The sequence below is a fragment of the Scomber scombrus genome, chromosome 2, assembly GCF_963691925.1.
Source record: "Scomber scombrus chromosome 2, fScoSco1.1, whole genome shotgun sequence".
NCBI classification, from domain to species: domain Eukaryota; kingdom Metazoa; phylum Chordata; class Actinopteri; order Scombriformes; family Scombridae; genus Scomber; species Scomber scombrus.
Window position 1 is genome coordinate 406,360 of NC_084971.1, and position 9,138 is coordinate 415,497.

Genomic DNA, 9,138 nt, shown 5'->3' on the forward strand with positions numbered 1-9,138 from the left:
GTTAAAATAATGACAAATTGTTCAGCTCTTGATGGTTGTTTAGTTTTCTCAGTTTTTATAGCACTGCTACAAAAATAACGGATCATTTTCATGTCCCCCTCAATTTGTTTTCATTCGCTAACTTCCACCAAAGGTTTGATTTTTTTTACTAGATTACAACTAAGTTGAAATAATGTTTAGATCATTATTTCTCTTAGTAAATCTTGCTGTGTATGTTTTGATATTGGTTTTCTTTTTCTTAACATATGTCCTCATGCAATTCATTGCGCTTCTGATGTAATGGTGTAATGACTTATCTGATAATGTTTTGATTGTAATATGTCATGTCTTTGCTCTGTATTGTTTATTCATTGTTTTTAAAAGAACATGTTTTATTGAGCATCAACAGACAACATGTCCACCAAGTGAGGAAAGAAATGAAACAGTAAAGCTGAGGACAGAGAGGGGGTGTCAAATATTTTAGACCAAAAGTCTACTAAGTTTTGGACATGACCAGAACATGTATATGAGGTCAGCAGGGGACTGGCTGCATCTGTTACAGGATTCAACAACATTCAAATCAATTTTAGACAATCTATGGTGTAAGTCCTGTGTATGAGTTTGCTTTGAATCAGCCCATGTCGGGTACAAATGGATATGCCCCAGATCCTATCATTTCCTTGTTTGCTAAGGGAAAACTGAAATAATTGAGCATTGCAGATGTGAGAAATATTTCTCAATGTCTTTTTTTAAGAAGAAAAAACAAGCAGCACTAAATGTTTCAAAATTCTAAACCAATTAAAACAGTCATTCTGTTACACTTTCAAAATGATTTGATCAAAACCAAACCTCATTGTGGCACGTTCAACATACATAGCCTTATTAACCAAGGGCCGACTGCAGTGTACTCTCCACTTTGCTGAGAAGGTGATCAGCTGCAACCTGCCGTCTCTCCAGGACACTGAGTCGAGCAGGTTAGATCATGGCCGAGTGCCAAGGCCGCTTTAATGCACGGGCTTATCTGGGCTGAAGCCCAGGGGCCTCCCAAGTTCCGGGGCCTCCCATGTTCAGCGTCATTATGAGCTGAAAAGGTCATATTGTTTTGTAACGTGTAGAATTTCTGTCAATCACTCTAATCGCACGTTACGTGGCTGCTGATTGATCCAAATTAGGGGTGACCCACGTGGCCCCATAGCCAATGGCCTGTGGGCTTACCTATCAGAATGTCTATAGTTAGTTTTGGGGTGTGTCCCTCTATGATTGAGTGACATTAAGTGGAAAATGTCAGGGAGATTGTTTGAGATTAGTGACCAGAAAAGTTGCGCTAAAAGGATTACTAAAGAGCATCCCAAAACTCCCCACGACTGCACCCCCGTCCACTCCAGCAACAGCATCATCAAGTTGGCTGATGATACCACTGTGGTGGGGCTCATCTCTGGGGGGGATGACTCTGTATATCGGGACGAGGTGGAGCAGTTGTCAGTGTGGTGCACAGAAAACAACATGGCACTGAACACTACCAAGACAAAGGAGCTGGTCATAGACTACAGGAGAAATAAAACCGACACTCCGCCCCTGTTCATCGGTGGGGACTGTGTGGAGAGGGTCACAGACTTCTGGTTTCTGGGAGTTCATATAGAGGAAGACCTGACCTGGAGCATCAACACCACTGCTATTATTAAGAAGGCACAACAGAGATTGTACTTCCTGAGAGTACTCAGGAACAACCAACTCTCACAAAAACTGCTTGTGTCCTTTTATTGTTGCTCCATTGAGAGCATTTTGACCTACTACATGTGTGTGTGATTCTCCAGCTGCACAGCTGCAGAGAGGATAGCGCTCCAGAGGGTTATCACCACAGCCCAAAAGATTATCGGCTGCCCTCTCCCCTCCCTGAAAGGGGAGAGGGCAGAGGGCAATTAAAAAGTGGATACTTATTAATTGTAAACTTAAGCATACGCTTGTTTGGTTTAAAGCGCTTCTTGCTTTTCCGATCTCTTAAAACCTACCGCTTAAACTTCTGTTGCTTTAGCTCTATTGTTAGCTCCTGTTAGCTCCACAGCTAATCTTGGTTAGCGGTTAGACATGGCTTCTCTCTCCCCTTCTCACTCTTCTGCTCTATCTTGCTCGGTGTGTCACATGTTTAGCTACTCCTCTGCCTCCTTTGACAGTAATGATACTTGTACTAAGTGTAGTTTGTTTGCAGTCTTGGAGGCGAGGCTTAGTGAGTTAGAAACGCGGCTCCGCACCAAGGATACCCAGTTAGCTCCAGTTATTAGCCAGCCCCCAGTAGCCGGTGCGAGCCGTCCCACAGCCAGTGTTAGCATAGCTGCTAATCCCCCGGTAGTTCTCAAGCAGCTGGGATACCAGGGCGGCTGGGTGACTGCTCGAAGGAAGCATAGCCCAAAACAGAAGCCCACGGTTCACCACCAACCACTTCATGTTTCTAACAGATTCTCCCCACTCAGCAACACATCTGCTGAGAAACAGACTCTGATCATTGGTAGCTCCATAGTCAGAGTGAGAATGTGAAATTAGCGACACCAGGGACCATAGTCAAATGTATTCCTGGGGCCAGAGCGGGCGACATAGAGTCAAATTTAAAACTGCTGGCTAAGGATAAACATAGGTACAGTAAGATTATCATTCATGCCGGTGGAAATGACACCCGATTACGCCAATCGGAGGTCACTAAAATTAATGTTGAGTCGGTGTGTACATTCGTTAAAACAATGTTGGACTCCGTAGTTTTCTCTGGGCCCCTGCCTAATTTGATCAGTGATGACATGTATAAACGCATGTCATCATTTAACCGCTGATTGTCGAGGTGGTGTCCAGATAATGATGTGGGCTTCATTGATAATTGGCAAACCTTTTGGGGAAGACGGCATACATCCCACTTTGGATGGAGCTGCTCTCATATCTAGAAATATGGCCGAATTCATTGACCCAAACCCATGACAACCCAGAGTCCAGACCAGGAGACAGAGCTGCAGTCTTACACGCTTCTCTGTGCTTCCACTAGAGCAGTTACCCACCCAATTACATATAGAGACTGTGTCTGTCCCCCGACCTCCTAAACCAATTAAAACAGCTTTTAATAGAAGAGCGATACATAAAAACCTGACCAAAATTAATACCACTCCAGTAATGGACCATCAAAATAAGAGAGTTAAATGTGGACTCTTAAACACTAGATCTCTCTCCTCTAAAGGTGTATTAATCAATGATATAATATCAGATCATCATATTGACTTATTCTGTCTTACTGAAACTTGGCTGCGCCAGGATTCTAAATAATAACAGCTTATTTGAGGATTTTCAGTCTGGATTTAGAGCTCATCATAGTATAGAAACTGCACTGGTAAAAGTTACAAATGACCTCTTAACTTCATCAGACAATGGACTTCTCTCTGTCCTCGTCCTGTTAGATCTTAGTGCTGCCTTCGACACTATTGATTATCAAATCCTGTTACAGAGACCTGAACATTTAATTGGTATTAAAGGAACAGCATTAAATTGGTTTACATCCTATCTGTCAGATAGATTTCAGTTTGTAAATGTCAATGATAAATCCTCCATGCAAACAAAAGTTAGACACAGTGTTCCTCAGGGTTCAGTGCTTGGACCAATACTATTCTCCTTATATATGCTTCCTTTAGGAAACATTATTCGGAAACACTCAATACATTTTCATTGTTATGCAGACAAGACTCAATTATATCTATCAATAAAGCCAGATGAAAGCAACCAGTTAACTAAACTACAAACATGTATTAAGTACTTAAAGACCTGGATGACCTGTAACTTCCTGCTGTTAAACTCAGAAAAAACTGAAGTTATTGTGCTTGGCCCTAAACACCTTAGAAACACATTATCTAATGATATAACTACTCTGGATGGCATTACTTTGGCCTCCAGCACCACTGTAAGGAACCTAAGAGTTATATTTGACCAGGATCTGTCCTTTAATTCCCACATAAAACACATTTCAAGGTCTGCCTATTTTCATCTGCGTAACATTTAAAAAAATCAGACACATCCTATCTCAAAATGATGCTGAAAAACTAATCCATGCATTTGTTACTTCTAGGCTGGATTATTGCAATTCATTATTATCAGGCTGTCCTAACAAGTCTCTAAAGACTCTCCAACTGGTCCAGAACGCAGCTGCAAACACTAGAAAGAGAGATCATATAACTCCTATTTTAGCTTCACTGCATTGGCTTCCCGTAAAATCAAGAATAGAATTAAAAATCCTTCTCCTCACTTTCAAAGCTCTTAATGATCAGGCTCCATCATATCTTAAAGAGCTCATAGTACCTTATGTACCTACCAGAACACTGCGCTCCCAGCATGCAGGCCTACTTGTGGTACCTAGTATCTCTAAAAGTAGAATGGGAGGCAGAGCCTTCAGTTATCAGGCTCCTCTCCTGTGGAACCATCTCCCAGATTCGGTCCGGAGGGCAGACACCCTCTCTACTTTTAAGAGTAGGCTTAAAACTTTCCTTTTTGATAAAGCTTATAGTTAGCCAGCTCCTAGTTTATGCTGCTATAGGCTTAGACTGCCGGGGGACTCCTACCTCTATGATGCACTGAGCTCCTCTCTCCTCCTCTCTCTCTCTATCTCTATCCATCCATCTATATCCAATAACATTCATGTAATAATAATAATAATAATAATAATAATAATAATTTTATTTTTAAGGCGCCTTTCAGGGCACTCAAGATCGCCTTACAATACAGATAAAAAACAATTAAAAGAGCCAAAAAGGACACATGTAAGTGCAATAAAAACAAATACAATCAGAAAACTGCAGGATGGATGACAAATTAAAGTGAGTATGAAAGTTTGAAAAGGCGGGTTTTTAGACGGGATTTGAAAATGGATAGAGAGGTAATGTTCCTGATGTCGGGGGGGAGGGAGTTCCAGAGGCGGGGGGGCAGAGCGGCTGAAGGCTCTGGACCCCATGGTGGACAGACGGGCAGAGGGAACAGTGAGGCTGATGGAGGAGGCTGATCTGAGTGCCCGGGAGGGAGTGTTGATGTGGAGGAGGTCAGAGAAGTATGGGGGGGTGAGGTTGTGGATGGCCTTGAAAGTGTGAAGCAGGATTTTGAAGTCTATGCGAAATTTGACAGGAAGCCAGTGAAGTTGTTGAAGAACAGGAGTGATGTGATTGATGGATGGAGTTCTGGAGACAATACGAGCAACTGAGTTCTGGACCAGTTGGAGCTTACGGAGGGACTTGTGGGGGAGACCGAAGAGGAGGGAGTTGCAATAGTCTAGGCGGGATGTGACTAGAGTGTGGACCAGGATGGCAGCGCTGTTGGAAGTGAGAGACGGACGGAGGCGGTTGATATTGCGAAGATGGAAGTAGGCTGACTGGGTAACCTTATTAATGTGAGTCTGGAATGACAAAGAGCTGTCAAGGACGACACCCAGGCTCTTAACCTGAGTGGAGGGGGAAACAGAAGAGTTGTCATTGGGGATGGTGAAACTGGGAGTGTTAGTGAGAAAGGATTTTGAATCAACGAGGGGGACCTCAGTTTTATCGCTGTTGAGTTTGAGAAAGTTGGAAGAGAACCAGGATTTGATTTCCTATATACAGACACAGAGGGAGGGGGACGGGAAGGTGGAGGTGGGTTTAGAGGAGAGGTAGAGCTGGGTGTCGTCCGCGTAACAATGGAAATGGATGTTATATTTTCGGAAAATATGACCAAGAGGAAGGAGATAGATGATAAATAGGATGGGACCGAGGACAGAGCCTTGAGGAACACCAGAGGAGAGGGGAGAAGGTTGGGATGTGAATGTCTTCAGCTGGATGAACTGAGTGCCGCCCTGAGAGGTAGGAAATGAACCAGTCCAGAGGTGTATCAGATAGTCCAATAGATGCTAGCCTGTCGAGGAGGATGGGGTGGGAGATGGTGTCGAAGGCCGCACTCAGATCAAGGAGGATGAGGATGGAAGATAGTCCGGAGTCAGCTGCCATCAGGAGGTCGTCGGTGATTTTAAGGAGAGCAGTCTCTGTGCTATGGCGTGGGCGGAAACCAGACTGGAACTGTTCATATAGGTTATTGTTATGGAGATGAGTATGAACCTGAGATGCCACTGCTTTTTCCAGGATTTTTTTAAATAAATGGTAGGTTAGAAATCGGACGAAGGTTATTGAAGTTGTTGGGATCAGAACCAGGTTTCTTCAGAATAGGTGTTACAGCCGCGGATTTGAGAGATGATGGAACAGAGCCAGAGGTTAGGGAGGAGTGAATGATGGCAGTTATCAGGGGCAACAGAGAGGGAAGGCATGCAGTGACTAAAGCGGTCGGCAGTGGGTCGAGCTGGCAGGTGGATGTTTTAGACTTCAGGATGAGGTCAGAAATGACAATGGGAGAGGGGAGTTGGAAGCTTGAGAACGGTTGAAAGAGGGGGGCATGAGAAGCCAGAGGAGACGGATTGCAGGATGAGTGAGGGGTCAGTTGCTGGTGGATCTTGCTTATTTTTTCATAAAAAAATGTCATTAAGGAGGTACAGTGTACTGTTGAGTAGAAATGAGGGGGAAAAGAGTCGGGGGGGCGTAGTGTTTTGTTCAGCACTGAGAATAGGGCGCTGGAATTCCCATCACCAGCACTGATCAGATCTTTATAATATTGGGATTTGACTGAGGAGAGGGTGTCTTTGTAGTAAGCAATGTGGGAGTGGTACATTTCCTTGTGAACAGAGAGTCCAGTTTTTTGTAGAGGATGTCTTCTCCACATCACATACTACATACATACTACAACATGACATAATTGGTGGGTGATCTCTAGCGCCACATAGTGGACACAGGCAGTGATATTTCACCACATCATGCAAAGTTAAATAAAAGCCTGCGTATGAAGACGTCTACCTGCGCGCCTTCCGACTGCGCCACAGCCCGTGGCACTCAATTTCCCTGGAATTTTCTAGTTCCTTTTATTGCTTTATCTGTTTGCTGTTTCAAAGTGTCAGCACCGAAACGTTGTGGACAACGACAGGGGAACGAGACCTAAAACATCTCCCCCCCACCCCCCCTCCTCTGTTCATACAATTCAGGAATACTTCCTTTTATACTTTTGATTGTTATGCACCACAACACCAAGAAAACAATCCTTGTGTGTGCAAACCTAGTTCTGAATTTGATTATAATAAACTCAATTTTTCATAAATGGTTGCCTTCACGCTGGTCATTGGTAACATAATCTCTCCACTCACAAATAGTTACTGCTATAGGCTACTATAATAGTAATATACCAAGATACTACATTAGGAATAACCAGGATATACTGCATGTTTTAAATAGGTTACACATTATTAATAATTTAAAAAAATGGGTTGATTATTGTTAGTTTAGTAGCTTTATTGTCATTATATTGAGGGTCAGACAACAATAACGAAATTTAGATAGCACTCCCTGAGCCATAAGAACATTTAAGACATAAATAAATCATTGATAATCTATAAGAGCAATAAAGTGCAATATAAAAAGGTGCAAACAGTAGCAATTCTTGTTGTAACAGTAGACAGCACTCCAGTGAGTGTGTGTGGGTAAGTGGGATGAGGGGATCAGGACGTGTTCATTAATTTAACAGCTTGGGGGAAGAAGCTGTTTTCCAGTCTTGTAGTGTGTGACTGAATTGTCCTGTTTAGCATGCCAGAGGGAAGTAGTTGGAAGTGGTGGTGGCCAGGATGTGTAGGACACGGATGATATTTAAGGCCCTGCCCTGACAGCGGGCTTGGTAAAGTAACAAAACGACAAACAAGGTTTAACCAAATAAAACCAGTTGGTCCTCTTAAATTAAATTGTTAGTACAACAGACAAAAAGTTAAGACTGAACTAAACAGGCCAGGCAAGAAGCAGCAGCAGCAGCAGGTGGCAACCTACACAAAGAGACGGTTTGCCACCTGCACATAGAATAAAGTTGTCCAGGCCCACTTACCACCGTAGTAGGGAAACGGGTCTATGAGCAGGTGGTACCTACAGGGAAGTTAAACATAAATACTAAAGTTAGCCATCAGAAACTATAACTTGTAGCAGTTAAATGTTAGCCTACCTACCTCTGTCCAGAGCACATGACAGCAAGAGAGGAAGAGTGAGGGGAGACAGGTGCCTTAAATAATGAAGCCCTGATTAGGGGATGGTTAGAGGAGGGGCCAAGCCTGGGGCTGTGTTCAAGACCTATTGAGCTGAGGGATCATTCCCCACCACGCTGGTAAGTAGACACTGATAAATAAGCAGAGGGGAGATAGTCAGCAGGGAGGTCTGAGCTCTCACACAGCCTTCACATACATGAGAAAGAGTTACAAATAAGCTATAGGACACTGGGCCCATGTTCCCTGAATTTCTGCAATCAGCTCAGCTCTACACCTGCATGGAGAGAAAAATTAGCCACACCCACACATGAACCCAACAGGGGGCAACAGTTAAAGATCCGTCCTGTCTCCTGTCTGATCTGACTGATCCCAGGGTGCGTGCTATCTTAAATATTCTCAACCAGTTCCTCCTATTCTTCAGATAAGTAAGATAAGATGTTGTGGAGACAGCAGTATGCACACAGCTGAGTGTCTGCATTCTCCAGGCTTGTCTGTATATGTTTGTTGCATAATGTATGTTACACTGTTGCAAGTTTCTCTATGTGTATTATCTGCAATGTACCTGATTATTATTCTTACAGAAATGCAAACAGCAAGTGATAAAGTTTTAAATATATACTGTATACTAAAATATAATTGATTGTCACATTCATCAGATCTCGATCCCTAGAGGGCGCTGGTAAAAAGTTTCTTTTTTAGGCTTTTAGACAATGAGTTTTATAATAAAACAATCATTACCATTAAAAAGTATGAAGAGAGAGGTTTTTTTCTTAGCTACGCCAAAACATGTGGTTGTTAGCTTTGCTGGTAGCAAAAAATCCCAGTTGGTGATGTTTGTCACATTCTCTTTGGGGTCACATGTTGGCATATACATATATGGTGTGATATATCTAGTCTTTTATTTCTTTTAAGATAGCAAAATGAGCAGGAACTTTGTCAGGATGAAAAACAAGGGCCAGACTGACAGACAGAGATGTAAAAGCTCAGAGCAGTCAGAAAGGTGAAAATGCACAATATTGTTATATAAGGACAAAAAAATGAGGAATGATTTT